The following is a 15,403-nucleotide window of genomic DNA, read 5'->3' on the forward strand; positions in this document are numbered from 1 at the left end:
AGCTAAACACTTTCTCCCACACACACCCCCTCCAAAAGCAACTGGAAAAAGTAATGTATTGATTAAAGAAAAAAGAGCAAAGTCCCTGAGGCAAGGAATCCAGTGGTACAATGTCAATGTTGGACCATAATAAATTGAAAAATGTCTGCTTGCAATCGTGTTTGGACGGGTAGGGAAGAGAAGGGCACAATAGTGGTGAGGAAGAGGCAAAGCGTTAGGGACTTTCAAAAGTTTTCTTAAACAAGAAAAGTCTTTAAAAGGCTATAGTTGGAGAAAGGAAATGTCTCCATTGCTTTGAAGCATGGAAAAGAAAGGGGCTATGAGGAAATGAATGTGTATCTTCATGAGTCTTACTAACAGTTCCTGACACAGGATTTCTAAAGAAAACAAGTGTGTAGGTCTTCAGATGTAAAAATGTAACACTCTCATTTAATAAGTACCTGGTTATGAAAAAACATACTGAAGACTTCACTTACTGACATCAATCATTTCACGTGTCTTAAATTTCGGTCAAGTACAAATTGAGAATGAAAAACTAGTGAATCATCTGAAACTTTCAGGAAGTACCAAAGAATATGTTACTTATTTCAAAATGTAATGTTTGCGCTCATTTCCACCCACAAGTTATCTCTGAAAACATTCTTAAGTCTACCTCGTTAAGTGGCGTCAATGTTTTATGGGACTGTTAACTAGAGACCTGTCCAGGTACGAAATCCAGCGTCAGGTTAAGACACTAGGAAACCATCTTTATGTTTTATAATTACACGTACAGGTGAGTCTTCAGGGGATAACTTTGTATGTAATGATGTCATTTTTTAAACTTTGTTTAAAAACTGACTTAAGATCTGAGCAGATCGGATCGTTTTTTTAGGTACTTTCACTGTCCACAATTATCCAGCCAAAGTTTAGATGTTTAAAACAGCTGTCTTCTGTTTTAAAGTTAAAGCAAACAAAACACCCTCATTGTCTCCATTTCTCTGGTTATAAAATTACTCTTAAATACACATTCATCCTAAACAGTCTGGAAAAAGTCTTTCAGTTGGTATCAGTTCAGTGTTTTCTCACATTATCTACAACGTAGATTTGGAGATAGTTGAAGCCTAATTTTATAGTTAAGCATGAGGAAGAACAATTCCCTCTTCCAGCCAGGCCTTCCACTACCTGGGAGCAAAGGGCTTGAAAACGGCTCTCCTCCAAAAACGTTCTATTTTGCTTTTCATCATTCTTTTGGCCAAATAGCAAATTCCAAAGTGGTGTTTAATCATCTGGTTTATCTGGTTATGAAAAGTATGAATTACATTTTGGTCACTGCCTTTTTAAACAAACCTATATCCAAGTCGATACTTTAAAGTCTAAATGTTAGTGAGAAGGGCACTTAAGAGCAGTTACGTTGGAACAGCAAGGCAACACAAGGCCAGAGTCAGCCTTCGCTCTGTACTCCATAACCAAAGACTCCCGTTAAATGTAAAGACCTTCTGCTGGGGGGGGAGGGGGGAGAAATGGGAGTTCTGGTTTACTTAACATTTATTGTTCATTCATTACCTTATTTCGAATCTTCCATTCTCTTTATTTTCCAAACGGTCATTTGGTATCAGAAGTGAGTGGGGCCCCAGCTTCTGGGTGGTACAGTGGAGGGATTGTTAGCCTGAGAGGGTGTCACCCATGAAGCTATTCATGGAGGGCAGACAGTAAATCACTGTTAGGGCACTCCGGCTTGCTGGGAGAGTGGCCCTCTGAGATGCTCCGACCCTGTTCCCGGTGGATTCAAATGGCACTTTATCTCCCACAGGTCTTTCCGAGTCCTTTTTCTATCCTCAAGGCAGCAGATTTTCAAGCACCTCGTTTTGTAATTGTGGTGATTTACCCATCACTTACATCTGCAAATCCCTTTTTCCTTATTCCAACAAGGAATCAGACGCTACCCATTAGAAGTTCAATGTGGGGAGAAAGCCTACTTTTTGTGCATCTTGAGAACCGGAAACTCAAAACAACTTTCTAGCATTGTTGCTATTTTCTCTTCCCGTTTTTAAAGGATCCTATGCCATCCAAAAATCTATTATTTTTCCTACCAAATCCTTGAAAAAGAACTCACTGCTTTCACTGATTCATCACTCTTTTCTGTGCCGAGGCCTTACTCTCTTCTAGATGCTGGAGATACAGGAGACACAAAAGAGATGGAGTCCCCGGACCCAAGGAGCTTCTTCCCTAACAAGAAGGAGAAGCATCCAAACAAATATTTGCACCGACAGTTAATTCTAGCTGGGATACGTGGACTCATCTGGCAGGGGACTGGGAACACATGATGGTGGGGTATGATGTCTTCCGCAACATCAGGAAAGTCCTTCTTGAAGGATAAGTAGGGGTTAACCAGGTAAAGTGTTCCAGGCAAAAGCACAAGGGTAGGTCTGTGTTCAGAAAGGAGCATGAAACATTCATACCAGCAACATTTCAAGGAAACAAAACTGATGGCAGCATGGCAGAAAGAAGAGACCAGAGAGGTAAATGATAACCAAATCATGCACAGCCTTGAAGACCCTGTGAAGGCCTCAGGATGCTAAAGTATTTTAAGCAGGGGAGTGATGTGATCAGATACTCCTCTTTCAAAGATCACTTTAGCTACAATCTGGAGAATAAATCTGAGGACAAGAGTAAATGGGATCTTACCTACCCTAACTTTGGGGGAAAAAAATACCAAAAACATTGCTGTACGTTGGTTCTGGGTACCTATGGTATAAGTAAAAGAATAGGAATTGAGGTGCAGAGAAGCCTTAGGAGAGGTGAAGGGGGATGGGAGCAGTGTGGACCACACGGAAGTAAAGCTTTATTTATTTATTTATTTTTTAAAGATTTATTTATTTATTTGACAGAGAGAGATCACAAGTAAGCAGAGAGGCAGGCAGAGAGAGATAGGGAAGCAGGCTCCCTGCTGAGCAGAGAGCCCGATGCAGGGCTTGATCCCAGGACCCTGAGATCATGACCTGAGCTGAAGGCAGACGCTTAACCCACTGAGCCACCCAGGCGTCCGGGAAGTGAAGCTTTACATGCCATGTCTCGTGTCTTGAAATAAAGACAGGAAACAAATATGACAAAATATTAACAGCTGTTAATTCTGCGTAATGAAAATTGGGAGGTTCGATTTTTCTCTGAAAATTTCTGTACCTATTTCCTCAAAAGAAAAGCAAATTCAAGAAATGAATGGGAGAAACAGGAAGACAACTAGGAGAGAGCAATGTGTTGTAGAAGTCAAGGGCAAAGAGCATTTCACAGAAGAAGAAGAGGTCCTTTTCATTGCTGCTCAGGATACAAATAACAGGAAAACTCTTAAGTGTCCACTAGATTTACGGACAAGGATGTTGCTGACGACCTTGGCAAAAGCCTGGCCACTGGAGTGCTGGGCACAGAATCCCGATGGGAAGGAGTGAAGAGGAGAGGAGGGAAGAGCAGTGGTGCTTGCCACTAATCCTTGGTAAGATCTGGCTTTTGAAAGAAGGAGAGAAGGGGAAGCCTGAAAGGAAGGTAGGACCCAGGGAGGGCTTGTTTCTAAGACTAGAAGAAGAGACTCAAGCTTGGTTACCTGCCAATGGGGAAATACAGTGGAGGTGGAGAGAGAGCAAAGAATTTCTAAGTAAGTGTAAAGGATCAAACAGGTGGAGGGCCTGACCTTAGGTTGGAAGAGAGGCATGACCTCCCCTGGACGAGGAGATATGTAGGAAAGAATGAGTACAGGGGCAAAAATTTCCCATGTGACAGAATCTGGGTTTTCAGGGAAGTAGGAGGCACCAAGGTGAAAAGATTTGACCAAGGGGAGACAGTGAGAGCCTAACGAGAGAAAGGGAGGATGACAAGGAGGCAGTGTTCAACCAACTGAGGTTGGTAACTAAAATTGTGTTCTATCAGGCTTTGGGGGCCAGCGCAAAGGCAAAGTAGGCCGATAGCTATATCATTCAGAATTAGCTTTCAGTCAGATGGGAGTGACCAACAGTCTGGTTTTCAAGGAAGCTGAAGTGCTTGCTCACGAGACATTGTTATCATGAATCTCTGCCGAATGGAGAAGCAAATGAAAGAAGGAAGGATGGACAGATGACTGGCTGGATGGACAGAAGAAGAGCTGACTGGCTGGCTGACTGGCTGGCTGGCTAGAGGGATGGAGGGATGAACGGATGGATGGACAAACAGCTGTTGGCTGGCTGGAGGGATGGAGGGATGGACAGACAGACAAACAGCTGGTTGGCTGGCTGGGTGGCTGGCTAGAGGAATGGAGGGATGGAGGGATGGACAGACAGATGGATGGACAGAGAGTAGAAGAACCCACAGCTTGCAGGCCTTCATTAAATCAGAGTGCATGCAGAGAGTATACAAGTAATGAGAGGAAGATGTGTCTGGAGAGTGGGATGTCTGAATTAGTGATTTAAGAAATGGAGCCTTTTCAGATAATAAGGCCCAGCATGAAGCCCTGGAGTGGGAGGCAGAAGTAAATGAGGGAAAAGCACAGTGTAGACGAGGGAGGCAAGAACCTGGGAAAAACAGAGGGTCAGCAGTCAGGTGGACACTAACACTTCCATGAGTGGTGACAGGTGGTGGGACCCCTGGGGGACATCTCACCTGGTGCTAAGTCTTTGGAAAATGGCACAAAATGAGGTCTATGGATGACAAACAGCATCAATGTATTTGTAGAACACAGACTCCAAAGTTCTAGGAGCTTCAGAGAGGAGAAACGATCTGAGAAGCCAATGACCTCACTTCCCAACACTGCAATAAACGGCCAAGAGGGAAAAAGAAAGTCCCAGGAGTGCTCTAGGATACAGCCAGGATTCATTGTGATGGTGGTTCTCATCTCTGGCCACACACTGGTATCACCAAGGGAGCTTGGAGAAGAATAACCATGTCCAGGTCCTGCCCGCAGCCTGGTAACTTCAGAATCTCTCAAGCCTGGGGAACTGAGGCACTTAAAAGTTCACCAGAGGGGTGCCTGGGTGTCTCAGTGGGGTAAGCCTCTGCCTTCAGCTCAGGTCATGATCTCAGGGTCCCGGGATGGAGCCCCCCATTGGGCTCTCTGTTCAGTGGGGGGGCCTACTTCCCCCCGTCTCTCTGCCTGCCTCTCGGTCTACTTGTGATCTCTGTCAAAAACAAAACAAAACAAAACCACATAAAAGTTCACCAATAACTCTGACATACAAATGGATTTTAAAATCACTGATTTAAGGCCAGGAATTGATGAAAATTTTGGAGAAAGTACTGCAGATCCAGAGGTTTTTTGATTACGACTGATACCTGTGTGAATGTACACACAGTACTCCCCAAGGCTCCCTCAGGAACTCATACCCACAAGAAGGTGAATGGTAGGCCTTGCAGACCCCTCTTCTCCCCAGTCCACTATGCCTTTTTGTCTTAAAGCAGAGATTCTGATCAAACAACAAGATGGGGTCTTTAAAAGGATCCGTGTGAGTCTACCTTTTTAATGCTCCTCCACACTTTTCTCCTGTGATGTGGGGGGATGGAGGGAAAGCAGGTGGTGTCATCACAGGAATATTTATGGAAGAGTTGTGAGGGGTAGCTCCCAGCATGGACACAAAACAAGCCTCGTCCTCCCCCGGCACCTCCACCTGACTGCTGGAAAACATGCTGGTGGGACCAACGTGGAGGATGGGATGACAGCCACACCACTTAACCTTGACAGAGCGGGGTGCACCAGGTCCTAGACTCAGACTCACGGTTTATACTCAGCCTCTCATTCAATCCACACGCTCCCTGGGAAGTGAGGACATGAATCCCCCTTGAGAGAGGAGCTCACTGGGGCTTCTGAGAGGTTAAATGACTTGCCCAAGGTCACCAGCTATTAAGTTATGTAAGCACAGCCCCCCTCCAGAGACCAAGTGGAGCCTGCTTCACTACATTTCATGCCATTTACCTACAAGCAGTCTAAATTTCCTTCCAGTTCTCACACTCTGGGACTCTTTAACCCCCACTGGCTTTCTTTCCCTAAAGGGACAGGGTAGACTGCAGACTTCAAAGGCTTTGGAAAGGCAGGGGTTTTACTGAAAAGTTAAGGCAAGCTTCTGGTAGCCAGTCTGAGGTGCAGACAAGGGGAAATGACATCATGAGGTTTCACTGGGTAGCCTCCCTACAGGTGCTCCCCTGAGGGCTTTGGGAGAGACACAATAGCAGGCTTTTCTTCCAGCTCCCAGAGCATCTCTCCGGTGGCTGGCAGGTGGAAATGTAATCTCCCCTTGCCAGGACAGATGGGCGCCTCACTGGATGGTGAAACTTTGGGATCTAGCAATTGCCAGGAAGATTCTGGGTGGTACTTCTTAGCCGTGTGAAAAGTGAACCCAAATTCTTTTCTTCTTGTATTCCATAATTTAAAATCAGGTAAATTTAATCTCTCCCTACCTGGCTCAGCGTTACTGTAAATTAAACACGCAAGTATTAATAATGGAAATAATTTCCCTTTAAAAACATATCCTGAAACTCGATGTGGGGCATTTCCAATATATCCATAAAGCAAACAAGACAGCTTAATTGTTTGTTTCTCCGAGGAAAGAAGCTAAACCCGGAATTAATTTGGTTCAGCCTGTGAAGCAATTCGTTTGCTCTGCCTAATTCTGCCAATTAAAGAACTTTTCCCAGACACAATTAGCATGTAAAGCGGCGACAGAGAGCGAAGAAGGGGCCTCAATGATCCCGGCGGGGTGGAGGTGCTGGGCGAGAACCCTTTCCCCCCCTCTCCCCCGGGGGCTCTTGGTCTCGACCTTGGGACTGAGGAAGCCGGGGAGCATGGACTGGCTCCAGAACCCGGTTCGCAATGGCCCGGCCGTCACCAGCCGAAATCGGGGCGTTAAATAGCGCAGCTAAGGATCAAACCAGCTCGGGTCGCGAGGGCAACTCCCCCAACCCGGTCCGGATCCAAGAAAGACCTCGCGGGGCCGACCGGCCCCCACCCGTACCACCGTAACGCGCAGCGGAGCTCGCCGGCCCCCCAAGCTCTGTGCACGCTCCCGGAGCCCGCTCGCGTGCCGCGGGGGCTGCGCGCGCACCCAGGGCCGCGCCCCCCGCCACCCAGAATCTGAGGCTTTTGCTTAGGAAAGGTGGGGATAGCGGCCCCTGCTGGCAGCTCTGGCGAACAGCAGAGAGACTGCTCTCACCGTTCTCGCCACCCTTTCCAGGTGGTTTTATATATATATATGGTAGATCCAGGATGTTGTCGCATATATATATTTACATATATGTATATACATATACATATATGTATATATATATATATATATATATATATATATATATATATATATATATATATATATATATGGTAGATCCAGGGTGTTGTCGCATGTGCATTTATTCTTCGTGATTCCTCGCGAGCAGATGTCTGTACGTAACTTGGGTTCCCCCGCAGAAAAGAGAACGTGGGCCCCGGCCCCAATTAGGGAACAGGTATAGTTTCTAATGCATCCACTTTGCAGGTCCTCGGCCTAAGGGCACCCGAGACCCTGGTCCTCCTCCCCATGCTTTTCTCGGCCGGCCGCCCCCACGACTGGTAAAACACGGCTTCTGAGAACTGCTCGGCCGCCCAGCGTTACTTTCTATAAAGGCTGTGGCTCTGGCCCGCACCGTCTGCGAAGCCCACCGGGGAGCGGGGCGTGCGGGCGCGGCTGGGGGCCGGGGGGGGGGCGGGGAGGGGTGGGACGCGGTGCGGCCGGACGCGGCGGCACCAGCCCGGAACTGCAGGGCGTTTGCGCGACTGCAAGTTCACGCGGCGGAGGACGGCTGTGCCTGCCCTGCTCTGTGCGGCCGTAACAATAGCGCCCTGTAAGAAGTTGCGATGTGCTTCTCCCGCGAAGCTGCTGGATCCTCTCTGGGACTGCGTCCTATTGCTGAAGTTTACTTATTTCAGAGGACGGTCCGCACAGGTCCCAAGTCTGACAACAGATTATGGCTGTTGTTAACCCCGTTCTTTGTACTACAGTCTCCGCGCTTGCTTGGAATGCTTTATTAACATGTTCTTTGTGCGTTAACTAGTAACCGTGTTCATCTCCTCGAAGTGTGTTTTTAACCGCACGCACCACGGGCTTTTATCCAGTTCCTCCGGGTGCATCGAGCGTCCATCACTTCTGGGATCTACCTCTTGATACAGTAATCAGAATTAGAAAGGCCCATCGTTCACTTAACCTCCTCCTTTAAAACTTTTCCATTTAAGAAAATCGATGAACAGATCCTTTTCTTGTAACTCGCTCCTGCACTACGTCTATTTTTATTTATTTTTCTCATTTGGAAGGGCTCAGCGATGCTGTCCGGGATTTCCACCCCGTCCCCCCCCCCCTCCCCCGGTCTAGAGCAGATGCGGGGGTGGGGGGAGCTGGGGCTGCGCTCCAGCCGGAGCCAACCCCACCGGGACCTCCACCCAGAGCGCGGCGTGGGCCGGGAGCCGCGGCGGAAGGAGCCTCGCGGGCCAGTCGGTGCAAGGCTCCACCTGCAGCCACACTGCGTAGGCTCTCCCTCTCTCCGCCACGCTCGCTCACATTCACACACAAACACCACAGCCCTCCTCTGGGTCGGAGAGGACGCCAGCCAAAGGAGGCGGGGTTGCAGGAGCAGAGTCCGCTCTGCGCAATCCAGTCCGGGACTTGGCTCCGCCTGGGAGCCGCGGCCTCTCCGGTGACAGAAGAGTAGCGAGCGGCACCCGGTGAGGCTGCAGCCAACTCCGCTCCTCGCGCACTCGGCTGCCCAGGCGCTCGGGACGCAGCAGCGGCGCTTCTCCGCGGGGCCCACCGCCCGCGATGCCCGCTTAGGAGCGGCGGCAGCGGCCAGCATCGCCACGCCCGCGGCAGCGGCGCTCGCGGTCGCAGAGCAGGGCCACAGCGCGCCCCCTGCCCCAGCCCCCACCCCGCCCCCCACCCTGAAATGACTTGTTAATCCGCGCAGACACCACCGAAGGGACTCACCGGAGTGGAATCCAAGTGGAATTTGGATTTGGAGAAGAGTTTCTTGAACATTTACTCCTTCCTTGTTGGTTTTTTTTTTCTTTCTTTCTTTTTTCCTCTCCCCTTCTGTGCCTGTCACTGGAGATGATCACGGCGCGTTTGCTTCCCAGAAAGTAGTCGCCGCGACTGTTACCCCCAAAGAGACAAGCACACATGTAGGAATGACAAAGGCTTGCAAAGGAGAGAGCGCAGCTTGCGGCCCGGAGAGATCTCCTCAATAATGGATTACTAAATGGGATACACGCTGTACCAGCCCGCTCCGAGCCCCGGCCGCCTGCACGTCGATGCACCGAAAAGGTACGGCAGGGGCGCCCCGGCGCGCCCCACCTCCCCAGCGGCTCGGCTCCAGGCATCGGGTCCCGGGGCCGCGGCCGGCACTCGTTGCCCGCTTTGTGGTAGCTGCGTTTTATTTAGTCTGGTGTCTGCCTTCCGAGCGCTGTCCGGCCCTTGGGGAGCAGTGGTGAGCCCAGCCCGCCGCTCCTCTCCGCCCTGTGCCCGAGAGACCGCGGGGCTCCGCGTTGCGAGCTTCCCCACCCGCGCTGCGCACACGCCCGGCGCCGCCCGGGACCGCGACCGCGCGGTGCTGCTTGGCTGGGGAATGTGTGTGCAGGACCCGGGGCTCGTCCTCACTTTCGGGCCAGCAGGGAGCAGAGAGGCCCCGAGAGGGTGGGATCCTCAGAAGCGCCGGATCCTGGTGCACGAGCTGGGGAAAGGGTTCTGCCCTCGAGGGCTGGAGGACGTTGGGTAGAAGAGCGCTGTTTTCGCCCAGCACCAGGTTTGGGTTCTGTGGTGTGAGAAGGGGTTCCACAGAGACGGTGGGAAAGCGAAGAGAATCTTTTGTTGTCCGCTCGGGGTCTGGGCTGGGCTCTGTGGAGTGCGGGAAACTTGTAATGGCCCTGGTACCCGTGCGCCTTGCCACTTGGTGACATCCCGGCTTTCGCGGCCACTGGCACCAGGGGTTCCGGGCTTTGTTTGCTCGAACGAGTGCCTAGGAATGGTCTCCTCCCGGTGTGGCGCGGCGCCCCCCGCCCTGGGTCCACTATCCCCCGTTGCAGCTCCCTTCTGGCCGGCGAGGACAGCATCTGTCGCGGCTGCGTCCCCCTCCAGCACAGAGCCCGCCTCGCTGCGCTCTCCCCCGAAATCTACGAGGTCCCTCTAAAAGGAGTTGTCCCGGAGGGGTAAGGGTGGAAAGACTTGCAAAAGATGACCCAGTGCTTGCTACCCGGACGAGAGCTCTGTTCGGGCCACGGGGTCTGGATGTCTGAACTACTCCCTGGGTCCTAGAGAGCTGTCTGGAGGGCAGTGGGGCGCTGGGGAGCTGGCCCGACAGTGCCCACCCTCCCTGTACGACAACGCTGGGGTGGCAAGTGTCTTTGCTCCAGATTCTCTGCTTTTTTTCTCAGCTCCCCACTGTCGTATATGCTGCAAAGCAGGATCCTGAGGTCCGCTCCCTCCTGCCGCGACCCGAGCCGTACAGGGGGAGCCAGGGAGCAGCCCCGAACTTGCGCGTTTCGGGAAAGGAAACTGGATTCCGCCGTCTTAGCCGTTCCCTCGCCGCCTCGCCACCCCTCCGCCCCAGAGCCGCCTCTTCCAGCACGGGGTCACTCTACCCGGCGCTTCTGGAAAGTTTCTCTGAAAGCCAGGGGCGGCGGGCACGACAATACTGGGGCTCTGCCTGTGCAGCCCACGGGAAACCGAACCCGGAGGGAAGAGGGTGGGCCGCCCAGGATGCGTGGAGTTAGGTCTGGTCCACAGCCAGTGGCTCCCCCATCCAGCAGTCAGCTGGGTTGGGGTCTCAGCGCCCCAGTTTGCTGGTCCAGTCGAGAAAGCAGTGGCGAGGCGGTGGGAAGGGAAGTTCAGGGGCAGGATTCGGGATGCTGGTGCGGCCACTGGACAGCGGCTGGCGCACGGGTGCGGGTGGACACAGGCCGGGACTAGGTACCAATTCCAAGTGCAACATCCCCAGCCTCCCACCCCCACCCCCGGTGCCACGCGCATTTTTCCAGGCGGCGGGTTTCCAGGGAGGAAGGGAACCGGGAGCCAGGTGTTCCTGGAGCCGGGGAGGAACTGCTGTCTTCACAGCCAAGGAAAGAACTTCCAGCAGCGGCCTCCATCCTGCCTCCAGCGGGCAGCCCCAGTGGCCGCTGGAGTCGGTCCTTGGGAGCAAGGTGGCTGCATTGAAAATGCGGTGGCCAGTCATGGGATCACTCTCTGCTTACACCGGATGGAAATCAAGTTGCTACTTATTGACTGTGATCCATGAAAGGTTCAAAACACAGGCAAAGGTGCGCGTGCGCACACACACACACACACACAAACACTCAGATGCTTACGCTTGTATGCACAACTTTCTCTGACTCAAATCTGAAAAGATGTTTAACCCAGTTGCAGCGTTTTGCCAGCAGGTCTCAAGAAAGCTATGTAATGCCCCCCAGCGCTGGTTTTTAAGTCTTTCCGGGGTAGGAAGGTCGAGTGTCTTTGCCTTGTCTTTCTCTAATCCTGGTAATTGTTGGTCTTCCTTCAGACATACATCTCAGGCGTCAAATCCACTCTGATGGCAGGGGAAAGACTGCCGGTTCCAGACACATGCACCCTTTATTTAGGCTTTTTCACGCGGAGTAAAGATGCCTGGGCTCAATTCTGAATGAAAATATCGTATTTTTGCACCTTATCCAAATGGCTACGACAGGTCAAGACTGCAAGCATTTCGTGTGTGTTTTTTTAATACCCTGTTTAGTCTGCATGGAGTTTTATGATTTATAGTAAGCTCTGATTAAACTACTCCAGGCCCCAAAGTTAATTATTAACCTAACCTTAAATACTGTGGCAGAACGGTGTCTCCACCTATTAACTTAAACTGTTAAAAGGTAATTGCACTATTTGAATTTGGTTTACCCATGCTTGCTTATATGGTGACTTTTATTTGACACTTGAGTAACCCCCACTCCGTACTAGGATTCTGGTTTTACGATATTCTTGAATGAGGCACTTTGCAAACCAATCTGAAAGCAGAGAAAAATGGAGTATCAGGTTTAAAACCTCATTTCTGTGTTAGGTCTTTTTTCAGCTTGATAGAAAGCAAGCGCTCTAGCTCCTGTGTGTGTGGTTTTTGTGCGGTGACAGTCTTCCTGAAGTGCTGTGTGTTGCAAGCCATCCCCCTGTAGAGATGGGCCACAGTCTTCAAGAATGCATATGAAGCACATATGCAAATTCCAGCAGCCACCCAAGAATCATTGTCTCAGGAGCCATCTGCAGAATATACTTATTGGATAAAACATCTACATTTCAATAGGTTAAAATTCCCAAGAACTGGAGCAGAAACCCAAGTAAATGTTGAATAGATGCATGAAAGAAACGGGCCCACAGAATTCCCATTTCTCCACTAAGAGTGGACCGGTTGTCTTCCCCTCTACAGTGGCTTCGAGTGAGTGGTTCTTATCAAGTGGCAATAAGTGCAACTCTGTATTTACACACACAGTGACACACATACACAAACACACAGCCCTCGAGTTCTTTCCAAGTCTAGTGAATGCTTTTTCCCATCATTAAAAAAATACAGCATTTGCATCTTGAGTAGGCGGATAACATTTCTTAGTATGTTGAATCAGAAGGATAGCAAGAATTACAAGACTGTTATCTTCATTGAATAAAAATAAGCCACCCAAATTAAGAACTTGTATTAAATTCAAAATAAATACTCATGCTTTAAAAGCAAATGGGTAATTGCACTGCCATAGGAAATAGAAGGCAAAATACTGTTTTGAACAAGGAGGTGAGGCAGATATTTTACTGTGTGTGCATAGCGGTTCAGCTCTTTTCTGAACAGGACAAAAGCGTGATCACAGGAGAAGTTTTTTAGAACTAGATTGCCAAAGGCGAATATATTCTCCCATCTTATTTGTTTGCAGAAAAGAATCACAGAACAAGCCAAACTAATTGCAAATGCTTTAATTAAGCATCTGCCATTTGCAGCAGTATAAAGCCTGAGAGAGACTGCCTGCCTCTCCCTCTGCCTCCCCCGCCCCAGGTTTAGACAATTTATTGTCCTCCTCTCAGAGTGGGTGTTCCCTGGGTGTTCCCACTTCCAGAGTAAGGTGGAGCCTGGCACTGGCAATGTCCTGCCTGCTCACCCTCCCCTATCAGTGTCCCCTACTCTTCTGAGGTTCCCTGGAGCCAAGCTGTCTCAGAGATGTTTCTATTCCAGAGTGAAGGCTTTTCTCATCAACTGAGCTATTCTCTGCTGGCAACCACACTGGTGGCCTCCTGGGGATATGGTAAGGTAGGGGAGGGAGGGAGGCATTTAATCCCTCTGAAATGGGCAAGGAAGATGTCATACCGCATAAACCTCAAGGGGAGAGGGCTTACAGGATACCTCTCAGCATGGGACCATTACAGTAGCGCATATACACAAGGGTATCCTGCTCTGTGAAGCAGGTGAGTTCCTGCAAAACTTTTTGATTAGAGTAATTCCCAATATACTAACGGAGAGTGTCCTAGAAGTGTCAGGACTCAATACAGAGTTTCCCAAGTAACCTCTTCAGCCCAGACCTCTCTCCTGGGTCTCTCAACGAATACATCCAACAGGTTAGGTAGCTCTTCTTGGATCTAACAGGCGTGTCAAACTTAACACATTCAGAGCACCAATTCTGGACCTCTTTCCCCCAGTATGCTTTCTTATAATCTTCTCCATCTTGGTAAATGGCATTGCCCTCCCTGGGGCTGCTCCCAGGTAGAAACTTAGAGGAGTCATCCTTGACCCTTACTGCAGGTCCCCCCCCCCAGCCCCAGCGGCAGATGCTGCTGCCCACCCCAACCCCCTTCCAGAGTACATTGGCCTTCTCCAAACTCTTCCACCTCTGAGGCCCTCACGCTGGCTGAGCCACGAGGCTATTGTACCAGCCTCCCAACTAGTCCCTCGGCTTTGCTCTTGGACCCCTACAGTCTATGCTCAACACAGCAGCCAAAGTGATTTTTTTTTTTTTTTTTTTTAAATCAAGGCCTGGCTCAGATTCTTTCATCTTTGTCCAGCAGATGCCAAAGTCCAACCTATGGGCCTTCAAAGCCCTACGCCATCTGTGCTCCCTTGCTCACACCTCTCAAATCTCCCCCCATCTTCAGAGTTACTGAAGATGTGCCTGGCATCTGTGACTGTGCCTGGCATGTGCTCTTCCATGGCTTGGGATGATTCCTTCCCCAGATAGCTGTGTGCTTTGCTCCTCACACAATTGAGGTCTCTGTGCAAATGTCACTCTCGCCATGAAGCCTTTTCTGATCACCTTATTTACTCCACCCTTTTCCCCAAGACTTCCTAGTCCCCTGGCCTGCCTCAGTGTTTTCCCCTTCTCACTTTCTGCCACCTGAGAGACTGTACGTTGTTCCCGTTTATCTTCTGTCTTCCACTAGAACATATGCCACGAGGAACAACTTTTGCCATGTGTTACTGCTTCATCTCCAGCGCCTGTGCCTGGCATGCCAATGGCCCTTCCCAACAAGTATTTGTTCAGTCAATTAATTGATTCATCAATTTAAAAAGAGCAAATCTTTTTTACAAGCATCTCATCTTTCTCTCTTATCTGCTCTTGTTTCTCCATCTGACTCTTTTTAAAGACTTTATTTACTTGAAAGAGACCACTAGAGAGAGAGCAAGCATGAGTAGGGAAGCCAAGGGAGAAGCAGACTCCCCGCTGAACAGGGAGCCTGATGCAGGACTTGATCCCAGGACCCCAGGATCATGACCTGAACCAAAGGCAGACGCTTAACTGACTGAGCCACCCAGGCGCCCCTTGTTTCTCTATCTTAAGTTTTCATCCAATGTAACATAACACTTCTCCGTGCGTGGTGGGGGGGGCAGGGGGAGACACACTGTCTTCCATGTACGCAGGTGATCTGTCTCATGCACCATTAGTGGAGTATTCACTGCGGGTTGTTTTCCCAGCCCTGGTGATGGATTGGAGCCTGCTCATTCCCACACTCTCACCCAGTCCCCTCCTGTGGCCGAGAGCACACATCTGCGGGACACCTGGTTGAAACAGCGCTAGGAAGACAGCCAAGCACTGATGAGGCTTGAGCTTTTGACCTTGGCCTCGTTTGTTCTGCGTTCTAACCACTGGCCACAGAACTGCTGTGCTTTTTGGGAGTTTGCTGATGGTCCTTTTAAAAATTCACCTTTCTGGCAGGAGAGGACAACATGCTTATGAACCCACATTTCCGCCCTGTACTGTGGTCACTGTAGTCGAAGATCCTATACTTGGATGTCCTGAGTTCCAGACTCTATTACCTTGGACGAATCACTTAACCTAAGCTGCATTATTTTCAACAAAATGTGTGAATAGTAAACCTGTGTGTTCCACGTTGTAGGACCTCTGGGAGAATAATAGGAAGACACAGATGTGAAGGTATTTGGTATATCAGGAAATGCACTCCGA

The 15,403-nt window shown here is 50.0% G+C and overlaps 1 protein-coding gene across 3 annotated transcripts in view; it reads left to right on the forward strand.

Moving 5' to 3' along the window:
* Positions 1–8,463: 8,463 nt before the first annotated feature.
* SEMA6A (semaphorin 6A) overlaps positions 8,464–15,403 on the forward strand; it is a 128,187-nt gene continuing 121,247 nt past the window's right edge. Inside the window, exon 1 of one of the 3 annotated variants that reach the window (XM_047728980.1) lies at positions 8,464–9,275. The gene's annotated coding sequence lies outside the window, so the exon portion shown is untranslated. The remainder of the gene's footprint in view (positions 9,276–15,403) is intronic. The other 2 variants (XM_047728982.1, XM_047728981.1) reach the window with 2 other exon arrangements.

This window comes from Lutra lutra, chromosome 5 (genome assembly GCF_902655055.1).
Source record: "Lutra lutra chromosome 5, mLutLut1.2, whole genome shotgun sequence".
Classification (NCBI taxonomy): domain Eukaryota; kingdom Metazoa; phylum Chordata; class Mammalia; order Carnivora; family Mustelidae; genus Lutra; species Lutra lutra.